The 16,685-nt window shown below is 43.5% G+C and overlaps 1 pseudogene; it reads left to right on the top strand.

The window, feature by feature from the left end:
* Nucleotides 1-2,699, top strand: part of LOC103083636 (myelin expression factor 2-like) — a 9,036-nt pseudogene extending 6,337 nt beyond the window's left edge.
* The last annotated feature ends 13,986 nt before the right edge of the window (nucleotides 2,700-16,685 follow it).

Here is a 16,685-nt window from a genome sequence, read left to right as displayed (position 1 = left end):
GGGGGCCCGAGAACAAAAAAAAAAAAAAAAAAAAAAAAAAAAAAAAAAAATTAATTAATATTCCTAATATACAACAGTGCCTGGCACGCTGTTATCATCATCATCACCTTCACTATCAGGGACATAATCTTGCCATATATTTACCATCCTTGTTGTACTCAAATTATATACAATCTCTTAAGTAGGCAAGACATGTATAATTGGTCCTATTTTTTAGGATGAGAAAATTGCATTGCAGGCTGGTTAGAGCGTTCAGAGAGATGATTCCGAGTGTTAAAATATAGAGGAGAGCCTTTACAGAGAGTGTCATCTTAATTCATGAAGTGTTTTGTCAACCAGCGTTATCCCTTGCCCCACTCTGAAATGTCTGTGCAGATCCTCAGGGGCTGATCTTTACTGCACGTTTGTACTGTTCAGGTTGGTCTGACCCGTGTTCCTGTCGTTAGGCAATAAAGGGCACTTTGGCGCTTACTGATCTGACCTGCCCGTGGGGCTTCCAGAACAAGAGCAAAGTTGAATCACTCAGATGATAGGTGATAGGGGCACCTCTGGCTCACATATGGGCAGCCCACATATGGCATTATTTTGCTTGTCTCTCTCCATTTTTCTTAAATTTACAACTTCGAATTTTCTTTGTTTTCAAAAACTAATTGACACGGAAATTTCTTTTTTTAAAAAACTTTTAGTCCGCCGCCGCCACTACTGCAGCACTCAGGGCCCCTCAACGCAGGCGGCGGAGGCGGAGGCGGAGGCGGAGGCGGAGGCGGAGGCGGAGGCGGAGGCGGTGGCGGTGGCTGCGGTATGGCCGACGCAACAAGCCCGAGGTGCTTAGGGCTGCTGGCGACCACAGCCCACATCCACAGCCCGCGGAGCCGCCGGGGAAAACCTCACCCGCCCGAGCAGGAGAAGCTGCCGCCGCAGCACAGCAGCAGCTCCAATGGCGTTAAATTGGAGAATGATGAATCAAAGAAGAGAAACCTGAATTAAAAGAAAAATCTACAGGAAATAAGAGGGCCAATGGATTTCATCCTCATTCAAAAGACAAGAATTCAGGCACTGGAGAAAAGAAGGGTCCAAATTGTAACAGAGTTTTTATTAGCAACATCCCATATGATATGAAATGGCAAACCATTAAAGATCTAATGAGAGGAAAAGCTGGGTCAGGTTACATACGTGGAGCTCTTTAAGGATGCAGAAGGAAAATCAAGGGGTTGTGGTGTGGTTGAATTCAAAGATGAAGAATTTGTCAAGAAAGCACTAGAAACTATGAACAAATATGATCTTAGTGGAAGACCCTTGAATATCAAAGAGGATCCTGATGGAGAAAATGCTCGTAGGGCATTGCCACCAACAGGGGGATCATTTCCAGGAGGACATGTACCCAACATGGGATCGGGATTGATGAATTTACCACCTTCTATTCTCAATAATCCAAACGTTCCTCCTGAGGTTATCAGTAATTTGCGGGCTGGTAGGCTGGGTTCCACAATTTTTGTTGCTTCATAGTTGGTTGGAAGGAGCCAAAGGAAGTGTTCAGCGTAGCTGGAACTGTAAAGCAGGCAGATATTAAAGAAGACAAAGATGGCAAGAGCAGGGCTTCCCTGGTGGCGCAGTGCTTGAGAGTAAGCCTGCCGATGCAGGAGACGCGGGTTCGTGCCCCGTTTCGGGAGGATCCCACATGCCGCGGAGCGGCTGGGCCCGTGAGCCATGGCCGCTGAGCCTGCGCGTCCGGAGCCTGTGCTCCGCAAATGGGAGGGGCCACAGCGGTGAGAGGCCCGCATAACGCAAGGAAAGAAAAAAAAAAAAAAAAAAAAAAAAAAAAAAAGATGGCAAGAGCAGAGGAATGGGCACAGTCACTTCTGAACAGGCAATTGAAGCAGTTCAAGCGATTTCTATGTTCGATGGGCAGGTTTTGTTTGATAGACCTGTGCATGTGAAAATGGATGACAAGTCTGTCCCTCACGAAGACTACCGTTCATATGATAGTAAACCACCACAATTACCACGTGGTCTTGGAGGCACTGGAATGGGACTTGGTCCATGTGGACAGCCTATTAGTGCCAGACAGTTGAACGTAGGTGGTGGAATGGGAAATTTAGGTCCAAGTGGTATGGGAATGGATGGTCCAGGTTTTGGAGGAATGAATAGAATTGGAGGAGGAATTGGGTTTGGTGGTCTGGAAGCAATGAATAGCATAGGAGGATTTGGAGGAGTTAGTCAAATGGGAGAGCTATACCGGGGTGCGATGACTAGTAGCATGGAGAGAGATTTTGGACGTGGTGATATTGGAATAAATCGAGGCTTTGGAGATCCTTTGGTAGACTTGGTGGTGGAATGGGTGGCATGAACAGTGTGACTGGAGGAATGGGGATGGGACTGGATCAGATGAGTTCCAGCTTTGATAGAATGGGACCAGGTATAGGAGCTATCCTGGAAAGGACTATCAATATGGATCGAAGATTTTTATCAGGTCCAATGGGAAGTGGAATGAGAGACAGAATAGGCTCCAAAGGCAGCCAGATATTTGTCAGAAATGTCATGTAATGTTTGCAGAAATAAAAATGGAGAATGGAAGGTCAAAAGGCTGTGGAACAGTCAGATCTGACTCCCCAGGATCAGCTGACAAAGGCTGCAGAATAATGAATGGCATAAAAATCACTGGCAGAGAAATTGATGTTCTCTTGGATCATAATGCATAATTTGAAACCACGGTTGGAACATTCTTACATCTGTTTTGCTGAATCTCCTAGTAAAAGTCATTTTTTAAAGTAATACTGTATGCTTACAAAAGTTGTAAAAATGTACTTTTAAAACTCCCACCAGCTTTTAACAGTATAGTGTTAAATATACTCTGATTTTTGTTAATCTTGAGTTTGGATTTTTAAAGACAGCAAGTCTGGTCGTTCAGTTTAAATGAATGGTTATGCTATTTTTAATGAAATAAGCCATTTTCATGTTGTTTTCAGTGCTACGTAGTGGGATTTGTTTGTTCAAGTGTCCCCAGCTTTTATCAACGTATTGTAAGGTAAAAACGTAGGTGTTTTTTTTTTCAAAACTTCTGTTTAATATATGTAATTGTCCTTGAAAAGCAAGGGCTCAGACAAATTAGGATATGATCTTGGTTGGTTGTAAATTACTTTTTGTTGGTGATAAAGAATTATTGTAAGTTGTAGATTCTAAAGTTCAGAATATTTTTTATTTGACTTAAATGAAGAAATGGAGTTTTCCTTCTCTGCCCTTCCCCATCATTCACATTTTCCACATAACACTATTAACATTAACCGCCACAGCCCCTTATTTTATTGTTTCCAATAATTCCAAGTTCATATAGAACTGATAATGTTGCAATCCCCAAGTATAATAATAGGCAGATTACTCCCAACTTTCTGTCTAGTTTCCAGCCATTAAGGTGAACTGCTAAGAAAAGAAAAATAATTGAAATGTTGAGAAAGATGGTTAGGTAAGTTAGTCCTCTACTGTTCACTTCTACAGGAGCGGATGCATTTATAAATGCAGTTTTAATAAACCATGGAACTCCTAGGCACAGCATATCGAACACGTTGGATCCCACAGTGTTAGACATAGCCATATCTCCTTTGCCAGCAAAAAAAGCATGTTGTTAAAATATGCATATACCAATACTGTATTTTATTAATAAGCTTCATAAGAAAAAACACGGGATACTTCTTCTGTTTGTTTTGGAAAATTGTTGTATTAGAGCAAAAGTTACTGAGTTTGTATTTTTTAATTTGGGGGGGGCGGTTAGTGTTTGAAGTCTTAACATTTGTTTATCCAATAATTATCTATTTATTAAACCATTTTTCAATAAGGTATGTAGATTACTTGTTGCTTTTCATCATAACGTGGTTAATTATGATTTACTGTACATTTCAGATGAATGTTATTTGGGGGTTTAGATTCAGTGAAATTAATCTGCTATTAAATAGTAAATCCTCCTCTTGAGTCACTCCTTTTTTTTTTTCTTCAAAGTATGTTACTGAGGAAATAAATATTTTAAAGGTACCTTTGCTCAGTGTATTTCAGCCAGGCTTTTAAGAATGGGCATTGCAGCTTGACGGACCTACTTCTTACCTTTTCTTAGAACAAACACACTTGCGATCGTGTCTGGTATGCTTGTTCCTGCTGCTAATAAAGTAAGACCCATTACTGTATCTGGAATTTCTAATGTTTCCCCTGTAATAAACATAGATATTACAAGTTCCAAATCTTATGGATTCGCTAACTGTTCTCTGCAGATATTTCATTCCTGAAAAAGAAAATAGGCATATTTAGATTTCAGAACCAAGATGTACTTACTTAGATTTTAGCTAGCAAAATATTTGAATAATATTGGTGAATTGGTAACCCAAGTAGCACAGATTTTTAATGGCAGATATTGTTATTTGATACACAAAATTCTACCAAGGAGTCATTTCCCTACCTGCTATGCTTACAGAAGTTTTGGATGTCCACTGTTATCAAGGCTGTTGCTTAAAATATGCTAATGAGATTGGTCATTTTCTCTTTTCCTTTTAAAAAACATTTCCTAAAGAGGTCAGATTTAAGCAAATTATTTATAGCTGTTTTTAAGCTGTTAATGTGTTAACATGGTAAGCATTTTTGAAGTCCCACTTTAGTGACAGACCTTAGTTTAGTGTTTTCTTTGGGAAATCATAAGTCTGAGGAAAACAAAATAGGATTCTGCTTGAGTCTTTCTAACTTTATGGTCCTAGTTTAATACTTCTGTTAAATCTGATGTCAGTTCAACATTTTTCACAAATGTATTCACTTTGGGAAACAGAACTAGAGGGAAGTTTAAAAAAAAAGAGTAAATGTAACTGCTCTTAATATTGTCATTGAAAACTTACTTTAGAAATTTTTTCTTGAAATGTTAATTAAAAGAACTTCAAGTAGCATGTTTATTGCATGCTTATATGTTGATATTGGAATTGCAGTTGGTTGTTAATTTTGTTGCTGGTTTGCCAGAGTTCATATGTACATAAATAACACTAATATTTATCAAAAAAAATTTTAAATTTTATATTGGAGTTTAGTTGATTAACTGTTGTGTTAGTTTCAGGTGTACAGCAAAGTGATTCAGTTATACATATACATGTATCTGTTCTTTTTCATATTCTTTTCCCATTTAGGTTATTACAGAATATTGAGCAGAGTTCCCTGTGCTACACAGTAGGTCCTTGTTGGTTATCTGTTTTATATAAGTAGTGTGTATATGTCAATCCCAAACTCCCAATATATCCCTCCCCCCAAGCTTTCCCCTTTGGTAACCATAAGTTTGTTTTCTAAGTCTGTGAGTGTGTGTCAGTTTTGTAAATAAGTTCATTTGTATCATTTTTTTGAGATTCTGCATGCATGTAAGCGATATCATATGGTACTTGTCTTTCTCTGTCTGACTTACTTCACTTTAGTATGATAATCTCCATGTCCATCCATGTTGCTGCAAATAGCATTACTTCATTCTTTTTTTTTTTTTTTTTTTTTTTAACATCTTTATTGGGGTATAATTGCTTTACAATGGTGTGTTAGTTTCTGCTTTATAACAGAGTGAGTCAGTTATACATATATATATGTTCCCATATCTCTTCCCTCTTTGTCTCCCTCCCTCCCCCCCTCCCTATCCCACCCCTCCAGACAGCCACAAAGAACCGAGCCGGTTTCCCTGTGCCATGCGGCTGCTTCCCACTGGCTATCTACCTTACGTTTGTTAGTATATATATGTCCATGTCTCTCTCTCGCCCTAACACACCTCACCCTTCCCCCTCCCCATATCCTCAAGTCTGTTCTCCAGTAGGTCTCTGTCTTTATTCCTGTTTTACCCCTAGGTTCTTCATAACATTTTTTTTTTCTTAAATTCCATATATATGTGTTAGCATACGGTATTTGTCCTTCTCTTTCTGACTTACTTCACTCCGTATAACAGACTCTAGATCTATCCACCTCATTACAAATAGCTCAATTTCGTTTCTTTTTACGGCTGAGTAATATTCCATTGTATATATGTGCCACATCTTCTTTATCCATTTATCTGTCGGTGGACATTTAGGTTGCTTCCATGTCTTGGCTATTGTGAATAGTGCTGCTGTGAACGTTGGGGTGCACGTATCCTTTTGAACCATGTTTTTCTCTGGATATATGCCCAGGAGTAGGATTGCTGGATCATATGGTAGCTCTATGTTTAGTTTTTTAAGGAACCTCCATACTGTTCTCCATAGTGGCTGTACCAATGTACATTCCCACCAACAGTGTAGGAGTGTTTCCTTTTCTCCACACCCTCTCCAGCATTTATTGCTTGTAGATTTTTTTGATGATGACCATTCTGTCTTGTGTGAGGTGATACCTCATTGTAGTTTTGATTTGCATTTCTCTAATAATTAGCTATGTTGAGCATCTTTTCATGTTGCTGTTGGCCATCTGTATGTCTTCTTTAGAGAAATGTCTATTTAGGTCTTCTGTCCATTTTTCTTTTTTAAATACTACTCTTTATTTATTTATTTATTTTTGCCTGCGTTTGGGTCTTCGTTGCTGCGCACAAGCTTTCTCTAGTTGCGGTGAGCAGGGGCTACTCTTCGTTGTGGGGTGTGGGCTTCTCATTGTGGTGGCTTCTCTTGTTGTGGAGCACAGGCTCTAGGCACATGGGCTTCAGTAGTTGCAGCACACAGGCTCAGTAGTTGTGGCATGCAGACCCTAGAGCGCAGGCTCAGTAGTTGTGGTACATGGGCTTAGTTGCTCTGCGGCATGTGGGACCTTCCTGGACCGGGGATCAAACCCGTGTCCCCTGCATTGGCAGGCGGATTCTTAACCACTGTGCCACCAGGGAAGTTCCCTGTCCATTTTTTTGATTGGGTTGTTTGTTGTCTCTCTCAATTTTTAAAATTTGAATTTGTGGTCAACATTTAAAAATCAAAAGATAGCTAATAAAAATGTAAAGTTCCAGTGTCTTTGAACATGAGAATATCTGGTTATACTCAGCCCACATTACTGCATGGTAAAAATTGGCTGGGGTAGCCTCTCTCCTCCCTTCAGTTGCCAGACTTGTTACTTTTCCCTACTCCCCACCAGGCCTCAGTGTGTTCCTCAACACTGAGGCTCAGTGGCAGCTGCTATCTGTTCACTCACACTTGGTCTGCTTTACTTGTTTCCATTGCCTACCTGGCTCTGCAGACATTGGAATTGGCAGCTGATTTCACAGAGCTGATTATAGTTATACTCCTTACATTCAAAGGATGTGTTGACCTTTGCTACCTGTGAGGAAGTCAGGGCAGGGATAATTGTGCCCATTTTCCAGACTGGGAAACTGAGGCCCAAAGTTAAACAAGTTGCCCAGGATCACATCGCAACTTTAGTGCTGAGATGGGAGTAGCTTTTTGGATGCTCAAGCTTTGCATTTGGTTCGTAATTTTTGACTATGAGAACATGGAGACATTTAATTTTTTCCCACTGTCCTCTGGTCCCACAACTATAAAAAGAGAATACTGGTTTAGATCGGTAGTTTCCAGACTTCATGGATTTCTAAAATTCCCCCAAAATTGGGGTACCCAAACACAGGGTTGTCAACATTGGTGTCAACTTACAAAACAAAACCCCAAACATTTGCTACCACCACTATTTCATAAAAGAAGGGATAAATAATAACTATAAAAGAAGGAAGAACATAGTCTCAGAATAAAGGAGGTTTCTTTCAGGAAACTGTCTATGCATATGTACAAATATTATTAAACATTTCCTTAATTTTCCATTTCACCATGGCAGATAGAGGCACTAGTTTTGGGGGAGTCGCTGGCTTGGGAGATCTTTAAGGTTATGTCTAGCTTACTCATTCTAGATCTTTCTTTTTTCCAGTGCTGTAGTGAGAGCCAGTTCACCGAGCCAGCCCCCAAATATACATCAGAATATCTGCAGTGTCCTGGGCAGTTATTTGGGCACATGCCCTTCTGGTTTCTGTTCTGCTCCTGTTTCCAGATCCTCTGGCCTTCATGAGTAGAAGGAAATCACCTGGTCCTTATGAAAAGATTATTCAATAGCTGGTCATAAATGGAGCATTCACTGAATAGAACCATGCTAAGGGCTCTCTGAGGGGGTGACAAAAAAGAAGCTGGACACAGGGCCTGCCTGATCTCAGAAAGCACCAATTCTGAGAAAACAGTCTTAGAAAACTGGAGAAAAATAAGCTTTACAGGAGAGGTCGAGAGAGAAGTGGTTGAGTTCCAATTCTGCTACCAATTTACTGTGCAACCTTGGACAATCCACCCCCCGCCCCCCCGCACTCTGTGCCTGAGTTTCCTTCTCCATAAAGCAGAGGGATTGGATTGGATGCTTTAAGTTTTCTTTTAGTTCCCATATGCTATGATTTAATGTAATTCAGTTCATAAAATCAAAATATAAATGGGGAATGCCCTTACAGGTCATCTAGTAGAAGTACCCTTCTGTCTATTTAACTACATGCAAATGAAACCTCTCAGCCACAGCTTCAAGGGACCCCAGATGTCCCTTCCATCCCTCAGAGCAGTGCTTTGCTCTGAGAGAGGCAGGGAGGTGGAGTGGTGGAATTACCCAGTGTGCCATTCGTGGGTTAGGAAAGGGCCTTCTTGTTTCATTAAGAGCCCAACTTTCCTGTCCCTAGGCTACAGGGCTCTTAGGAGGAGCAATCTTCCTTTTCTGCTGTGTTTGTTGACTCCAGTTCACCTTTTCTTTTTATTTTCAGTTAGGAGCAAATTATGACCACCTCTGTGGGTTTACTTACTTGCTGAAATTTTTTTCTTTGAAACCTCAGGGAATGTGGGGTAGAAGGGGTGGGTGGGACTCACGGGTCCTTAGAATATCAGGGTTGGAGAGACACACAGAGAGGATCCAGTTTGGATCCCCAGCTGAAGTGTGAGTCACTCCAGTCACCTTCCTATCAAATGCTTATCCAGCCTTTCCTTGACTACCAAAGAGAAGCACTCTGTATTTTGGCGTAACACTGAGTGATGTTCCTTTTGCTGAGCTGAAATCTCTTTTCTGTGATTTATTACCAGTTGTTTCTGGCTCTGTCCTCTGCAGCCACTCAGGAGAAATCTGTTTCCTTTTCAGTTCTGAGGTCAGACCTGTAGACTTTTCTTGCAGCTGAGCATTTCCTGCACCCTCACCCATTTCTCTTTCGATATAATTTGTAGACTTTCTCCTTGGGGCTCACCCTGATTTGCTTATTCAATTTCTTTCAACAAGTGAGTAATTTTTGTCATACAACAAATGAGTAATATTTACTAAGTGCCTACCATATGCTAGGTATTGTGCTGGGTGTTGGTGATGGAGTGGAGATTAAAACCCGCTTCCTGGCTTCTGGGATGTGGTGGGAAGAACATGCCGTTGAGTGAGGAATTCGAAGTTAGAGTGGTTGGGTTTGAACTCCAGCTCTACCACTTACCATTTTGTGCCATTGGACAAGTTGTTCAACCTCTCGGATCCGCAGTTTCCCCATCTGTTGAATGGAGGGAAATAATAACGACTACTTCATTAGGGTTGTCATTAGTAGTTGATAAATAAAAAGTGCTTATCTATTTTGATGATCTATCCCTCTGTTTCTAAATATTGAAGGTTAAAATAATTCAATTTGCCAAAAAAAAGTGCTTAGAGTCAAGCTTGGCACATTCTAAACACTGAAACAATGTTAGCCCTGGTTACTACGATGCAGCAGAAGACACTGAGGTGTATAGACTGAGGAATTCACTAAGTTAAAGTAGCTTTTAAGCTGAGGTTTTGCAAGGTGGGCAAGAGCTGGTTAGGTGTCAAGGGAGAGGAGCGCAGTTCAGACAGAGGAAACAGCATGTGCAAAGGTCCTGAGAAGAAGATCTTGGCATGTGGCAGGAGCTGAAAGCAAGCCAACGTGGATGGCGCTTTGTTAGTGAGAGAGGGAGAGCAGTGGGGGACATGGGGCTGGAGTGGTTGGTGACTAGGGCTGTGTAATGCAGGACTGCATATGGCATTTGAAGGACTTAGGTATTCTAAGAGCAATGGCCAGTCAAAGGGCTTTAAGTGGTGGAGAAGCATGACAAAGATTTGCTTTTTAAGATCACTCTGGGGCTTCCCTGGTGGCGCAGTGGTTGAGAGTCCGCCTGCCGACGCAGGAGACACGGGTTCGTGCCCCGGTCCGGGAGGATCCCACGTACCGCGGAGCGGCGGGGCCCGTGAGCCATGGTCGCTGAGCCTGCGTGTCCGGAGCCTGTGCTCCGCAACGGGAGAGGCCACAACAGTGAGAGGCCCGCGTACCGCAAAAAAAAAAAAAAAAGATCACTCTGGCTGCTCCATGGATTCTGAATACATGGAATTCTTTGGAATCCATGTCTTTTAATTTGTACCCTCTTATTAGCACAACCAAGGATCATATTTGTTCTTTAGGCGGTCTTAAAAAAACAGTGGCTCATATCCAGGGTCTCATTACAGAGGCCTTGCTTTCACTTACTAGTCTTCAAGCTCCCCAAAGAATTACATGATAAAGGCTTAAAGTATTATCCTATATAGAAAAGTGACAATCGTTTAGGTTGGAAATCTTTAGATTACGGGAGCACAAACTCCACCTGTATGGGTTCTGGCGTTGTGACCAGTGGTGGCGAGGAAGATCTTCAGATAGTCCTGAAATCCTGAGGTGACCTGAGCCCTCTGCTCTCCAGGCTTGGGTGCCTTGTGCTCTCCAGGCCTGGGTGCCTTTGTGCACCATTTTGGGATGCCCGTGGAGTTGAGTCAGGCCTTTGAACCAAGTCTTGGGTGGAGAGACAATTCTTTTATGAGGTACCATGCCCCCACTCCTTTCCGGTCAATGTAACTAAAATAATAGGGCAAGAGTTAGGTGGATTGTAAGTGACCCATTGACATCACAATGACATCAAATAATTTATTTCCTTCTAAATCTGGATTATGCTGCTATAACTCCCAGGAACTATTTTTAGCACCCATCACTCTTGTTCTACTTGTGAGCATTTGTTGGGGTGTGCACACACGCACACATACACACTGCTTAAAGAGACACACACACTCACACGTCCTCAAACGGAAGCAGGTGTGAGCATGTATACACGAGTGACCTTGATCACAAGAGCACGTCCAGCCTCCCAACTCTGTGTCTCCCCTTGACCTACAGACTCACACATCCCTGAAAGCACATCCCACACAGGCCTGCCTTTAGATCTGAAGAGGTCATTTGGCCATCTCCTGCTTCCTTCTGTGTCCTGGTTAACTGCCTGAGAAGTGGTTAGGATCTTGCTGCTCCAAGTGATGTTGGTAGACCAGCAACATTGGCTGGCATCGCCTGGGGGCTGTTAAAAAGGCAGACTCTCAGGCGCGACCCCAGGCCTCCTGAGTCAGAATCTGTCTTTTAACAAGATCCCCAGGTGATTTGTATGCATGCTGAAGTTTGAGAAGCCCTTAGCTAAAATATTTGCCTTCTTTGGTAAACACAGCTGCAGCTGCAACCAGAGGAACTCTGCTTTTATGTTTTATGCCGATGGCTTCCACAGAGGATTTTGCTGGAAGAGAGGGCTCCCCTGCTAGGGTGAGTGTGAAACTGCCGCACCACACTGTGGTCTTTTAGGCTTGTAGGATCTGGTCTCCTCTCAGAGCTGCCTCTGTGGCTGCGTTTTTCTATCTGCGACCTTCTCATAAACTTTTCCTGTTTGCTGGAACTTTCTCTCTCGCCTCCTCTCCCTTTGCACGGCTAAATCCCATGCAAGAGCAGATCTCTCAGTTTCCATTTAGCCATCTCATAGGCTTCCAGTTCACTGTGTCTCTTTACTAATACTGAGCACACTTGGAATTATGTGCTCAAGTCCACCTCTCCGAGAGATTACAAACTCCATCAGGTGAGGAATTACGTCTGTCTTGTTACCTGTATAGGCACACAATAAATATGCATTCAAAGAATGAATGATAAAGGTAGCTTATTCTAAGAGGAGTATGAGTAAAAGTCATTCACTCTTTCATTCATTCACGCAGAAAACATTTCTTGAGCATCTACTGTGTACCAAGCAGTGTATGGAGTCCTGGGGACATACATAGCTCAGGTCTGGGTCCTGACTTTGTTGCTCAGAGTCTAGTATGTGGAGATGGACGTGTAAACCCCTAGGTACAGGTGGAAGCCCATATCGGTTACCATGAGACACAAAGGAAGGAGGGGCTGATTGCTTCTTGTCCCTGAGATGGTTTGTTAATATCTCAGCCAGGCTTTGAGCTGCTCTGTTTCTCTCTTAGTGAGGAGCTGGCTATTGCAAGGAGCTTTCTCAGAAGGAACCCTTGGCTTAGAGGTCATTCTAAATCTTGATTCTGAATTTTTCTTAATTTCCATGGGTAAATTTCTCAAGCGTAAATATTGATTTTTAAATAAATCTCTGACTTCTCTCTCTCTCTCTTTTTTTTTTTTTTTTGCGGTACGCGGGCCTCTCACTGTTGTGGCCTCTCCCGTTGCGGAGCACAGGCTCCGGACGCGCAGGCTCAGCAGCCATGGCTCACGGGCCCAGCCGCTCCGCGGCATGTGGGATCTTCCTGGACTGGGGCACGAACCCGTGTCCCCTGCATTGGCAGGCGGACTCTCAACCACTGTGCCACCAGGGAAGCCCTGACTTCTATTTTTTTTAAAGCAGTGCTCTTCTATTTCAGTTTGTTGCGGGTGGTTCCCTATCCTTCATTTCTCCCCAGAGGTCAGATGTAGAATCACCCCAAATATAAAGACAAAGCAAAGGCCTGAATAAGGAAAATCTTGGAGAGCTTAGGCAATTTCTTCTTTCTTTCCTGCTGTCTCTCCTTCCATCCCTCCATCCCTCCATCCTTCTTTCTCCTTTCTTATGTTCTTAGGATTCAGTATCATTCACCTCCACACATGGCTTATCATCTTAGCGGAGCAAAGAGATAAATAAGCAATGTAGCTAAGTGTGCCTTATGTTCTGATGGGAAGGGCGAGTTGCTCTGAGGGCACACAGCAGAAATATCTGTCCTAGTCTAGAGTCAGGCTCCTGGAGGAAGCAACATTTCAGTTGAGAACTGGGGGATAAATAAGTGTTAGGGGAAGTGTCAGAGGTTGAGGTCAGTGCCAGGGTAGGGGGGCAGTCAGAGTGGTGGGAGTGTTGCAGGTAGCGCATAGCATGTGCAAAGGCCCGGAAGCAAGAGGGAGCACAAAATGTTGGGGGAGCTGAGAGAGGAGCAGCAGTGGCTGGGACATAGGGGCTTGGAGGGAAGGAGTTTGGGGGTGATGGGGAGGCAGTGGCCTCATGGTGCAGGACTCAGTAAGCCACTTGCAGTTGTTTGGACTTGGTCCTGGGCAAATGGGGAGCTAATGAAGGGTTTTAGGCTGAGGAGTGGTATGACCATATTTGAGTATTGGTAAGATTGCTAGTATGGAGAACATATTCATGGGATAAGTCTGAAGGTAGGGCAGCTAGACAGGGGCCTGTTGTAGTTGCTCTGGATGAGCAAAGTAGTGAGTGTGCTCCTGGAGACGGGGCTTAATGGCACTAAAGGCCACCTTGACCCTGGGGGGGCTGGGGAAGGGTTGGGCGGTGGTTTGGCAACCACCAAAATAAGATGCCTTTTAGGAAAGTGTTTTAAAAAATGTAAGCTGCACTCATAAGGATGATTCTAACTGGGAAGCGAATTAATGATTTCCTATGACTCCAGGCCACTCTGGAAGAGGTCCCCAAATGGGCAAATTGGGGGTGAGTTATGTGGAGGGATTTCAGAGACCTCCAAAGTCCCTCTGCCCTGTACCACTTTCCCTCACATCCTGTAGATGTCTAAATTCTATCACTGACACCTTGGCTAACACACAAATCCAAATGGACCTGTACTATTAAGTTAAGGTGTAACGAATGTATTTACGGTGCAGAAAAACACTGTTTGTGCCTGCATGGATTTGGTCCTGAGTTCTTTCCCTGGCCTAAAATTCTCTGTCTGGAAATAATGGATTTTCATGTATTTTCTCCCATTGATCTGCAGTCCTCATAAAATCTATAAGAGGTGGGTGGAGAGGTCTGGGATTATTATTCCCATTTAACAGATGAGGAAGTGGAGGAAGGCTCCGGAAAGAAGCTGAATTGCCCAAGGTTAATGGCAGAGTTAAGACTAGAGACTGAGACCTTCCTCCTGCAATGACCTCCTCCCTACTCCAGACAAGTCCAAGTGTAGAGTTAGCTGACCCAACCTGAAACTGGAGGGAGGGGCGAGCAGAGGGCTGGGGAGAGGAGAAGGGTGCAGGCATCCATCTGGTGGGAGCCCACCTGCCCGAGACTTTCTGGCGGTTCCTTTCCCTGCAATCTCTTTGGGCAATCTCCCAACGCAGGGACCTTCCTGTGGGCTCATTCATCCTATTTGCTTTCTGCTCTGCCAGTGGGATGGGAGAGTCAAAAAGCATTTGCTATAGGCTTTTATTTCACTTATTTATTTCTTAGATGAGTGAGGAATGGAAACGGATCAAGGGGGGAATGTCAGGCCAGAAGAGGGGAGACAGGGAACATTGCTGATAAAATATTAGCAGACCCTCTGCACGAGGCCTGTTAAAGGAGAAATAAAGACATTAAATATCTTTGTGTCAGCAAAGTTCTTTATGGCTCAGAAAATGCTTCCATCTCCATCTTCTCACTCAACCCCTTTCTAGTACTTTCCTGGTAGGTTTGTTGAAGGGAAGAAATGAGATAGTGTCATAAAGTATGTGGTAGAAGTGCCCGACTATCACGAACACCCCATCTTCCTCCTTCATCCCTCCGTTGCACTGGGTACAATTTCAGTGATAACATTCAAAATTGCTTGTGTTTATCGAGCACTTACTATAAGCCAGACACTCTGCTAAGCTCCTTGCAGGCCTTATCCCATTTAATCTTCATAACAGTCTTCTAAGGAAGGGAATATGACACTTCTTTTAGAGATGAGAACATGATGGCCAGAGAAGTAAGCCTGCTAGATAAGTCAGCACAGCTATATTGTGGAAGAGCTAGATTTTGCATCCAGGCTGTCTTCAAGCTCCTTGCTGCCTCTCAGTCAAAAGTACTGTCTCCTATGTCCTCCTCAAATCTGTCTGAGCTCCCACTACCAGCATCTTTGCCCTTAAAACAGTGATTCTCAACCTTGGCTGCACATTGGAATCACTGGGAGAGATTTAAAAAACACTGATGCCTGGGTCCCACCCCAGATACCCTGATGTAAGTGGTCTGGGGTGTGGCCTGGGCCTTGGCATTTTAAAAGCTCCCTGGGTGAGTCCATTTTGTTCAGCCAGGGTTGAGACACAGCTGTAAAGTGTTTGTAATGGCATTTGCCTCTCCCACTTTTCACAGGTTGACTAGGTTTTTGCTTACTCATGGGACCTTAGATACCTACAGGGATCAGGCAGGTAGAAACGGTTTAGTTGGTAGGCTTTTTTTTTTTTTTTTTTAACAACAAAGTGAAAGTGTGATAATAAAGACAATTGGGAGGACGTTAGGGAGTGGTGGGGACAGTGGTAAACTTAAGAGCCCTTACCCATGTAAGGAGGAACCACGCTACTCCAATCAGTTACTGCCATCTGGGCCCAGAGTGGCCAAGTCTTATTTTTCTCAAGAGAAGATGAAAGTCACTATTTATTATGGGAAATCTCCCAATTTTTAAATGTTGACAATCCCTTTTAAAATATTAAAACACCGTCTGGGACTTCCCTGGTGGCTCAGTGGTTAAGAATCTGCCTGCCAATGCAGGGGACACGGGTTCGAGCCCTGACCCGGGAAGATCCCACATGCCGCGGAGCAACTAAGCCCATGCGCCACAACTACTGAGCCTGTGCTCTAGAGCCTGTGAACCACAACTACTGAAGCCCACGTGCCACAACTACTGAAGCCTGCACGCCTGGAGCCCGTGCTCTGCAACAAGACAAGCCACCGCAATGAGAAGCCTGCGCACTGCAACGAAGAGTAGCCCCCGCTCACTGCAACTAGAGAAAGCCCGTGCACAGCAATGAAGACCAAACGCAGCCATAACTAACTAACTAACTATCTAACAAAAAACCCCCATAACACCATCTAGATTAAAGATGTTTAGTTTTCAGATGTACCTTGTGGGCCCCCGGTTCATGTTCTCTCTCTTAATATTTTTACTCTACAAACTACTCAGAACCCTGGTCCTTAGGGTTTATTTATCTGACCACAAATCACCTTGTGTTGTTAATTTACATTAAATAGCTTATGATTTTTAAATTGGTAAATGTAATACATGTATTCATTATAGAAAGTACAAAACGTGCACATAAAGGACAAATAAAAATCATCTATGTTCTCTCTACCCAGAAATTGGATAAACATGTGAATATGCTCAGTCTTTACTTCTCTATCACATACAGATCATTAGATATGGAACATGGTAAAAATACAGATTCCTGGGTTCTGCTCTTGGGCCCATTAGTAGTCCTGGGGGAGGCCCGGGAATCTGAATGTATAACATGTTTTGAGTAGATTATGATGTACAGCTGGCATTGCAACGCTCTTTTCTTAAAAAGTAGGCTTTCAGGGCTTCCCTGGTGGCGCAGTGGTTGAGAGTCCGCCTGCCGATGCAGGGGACACGGGTTTGTGCCCTGGTCTGGGAGGATCCCATGTGCCGCGGAGCGGCTGGGCCCGTGAGCCATGGCCGCTGGGCCTGCGCGTCCGGAGCCTGTGCTCCGCAACGGGAGAGGCCGCGGCGGTGAG

This window comes from Lipotes vexillifer, unplaced genomic scaffold (genome assembly GCF_000442215.2).
Source record: "Lipotes vexillifer unplaced genomic scaffold, Lipotes_vexillifer_v1.1 scaffold121, whole genome shotgun sequence".
In the NCBI taxonomy this organism is placed as follows: domain Eukaryota; kingdom Metazoa; phylum Chordata; class Mammalia; order Artiodactyla; family Lipotidae; genus Lipotes; species Lipotes vexillifer.
The sequence above is the reverse complement of the archived record's forward strand: the minus strand, read 5'-3'. Positions and strand labels throughout refer to the sequence as shown.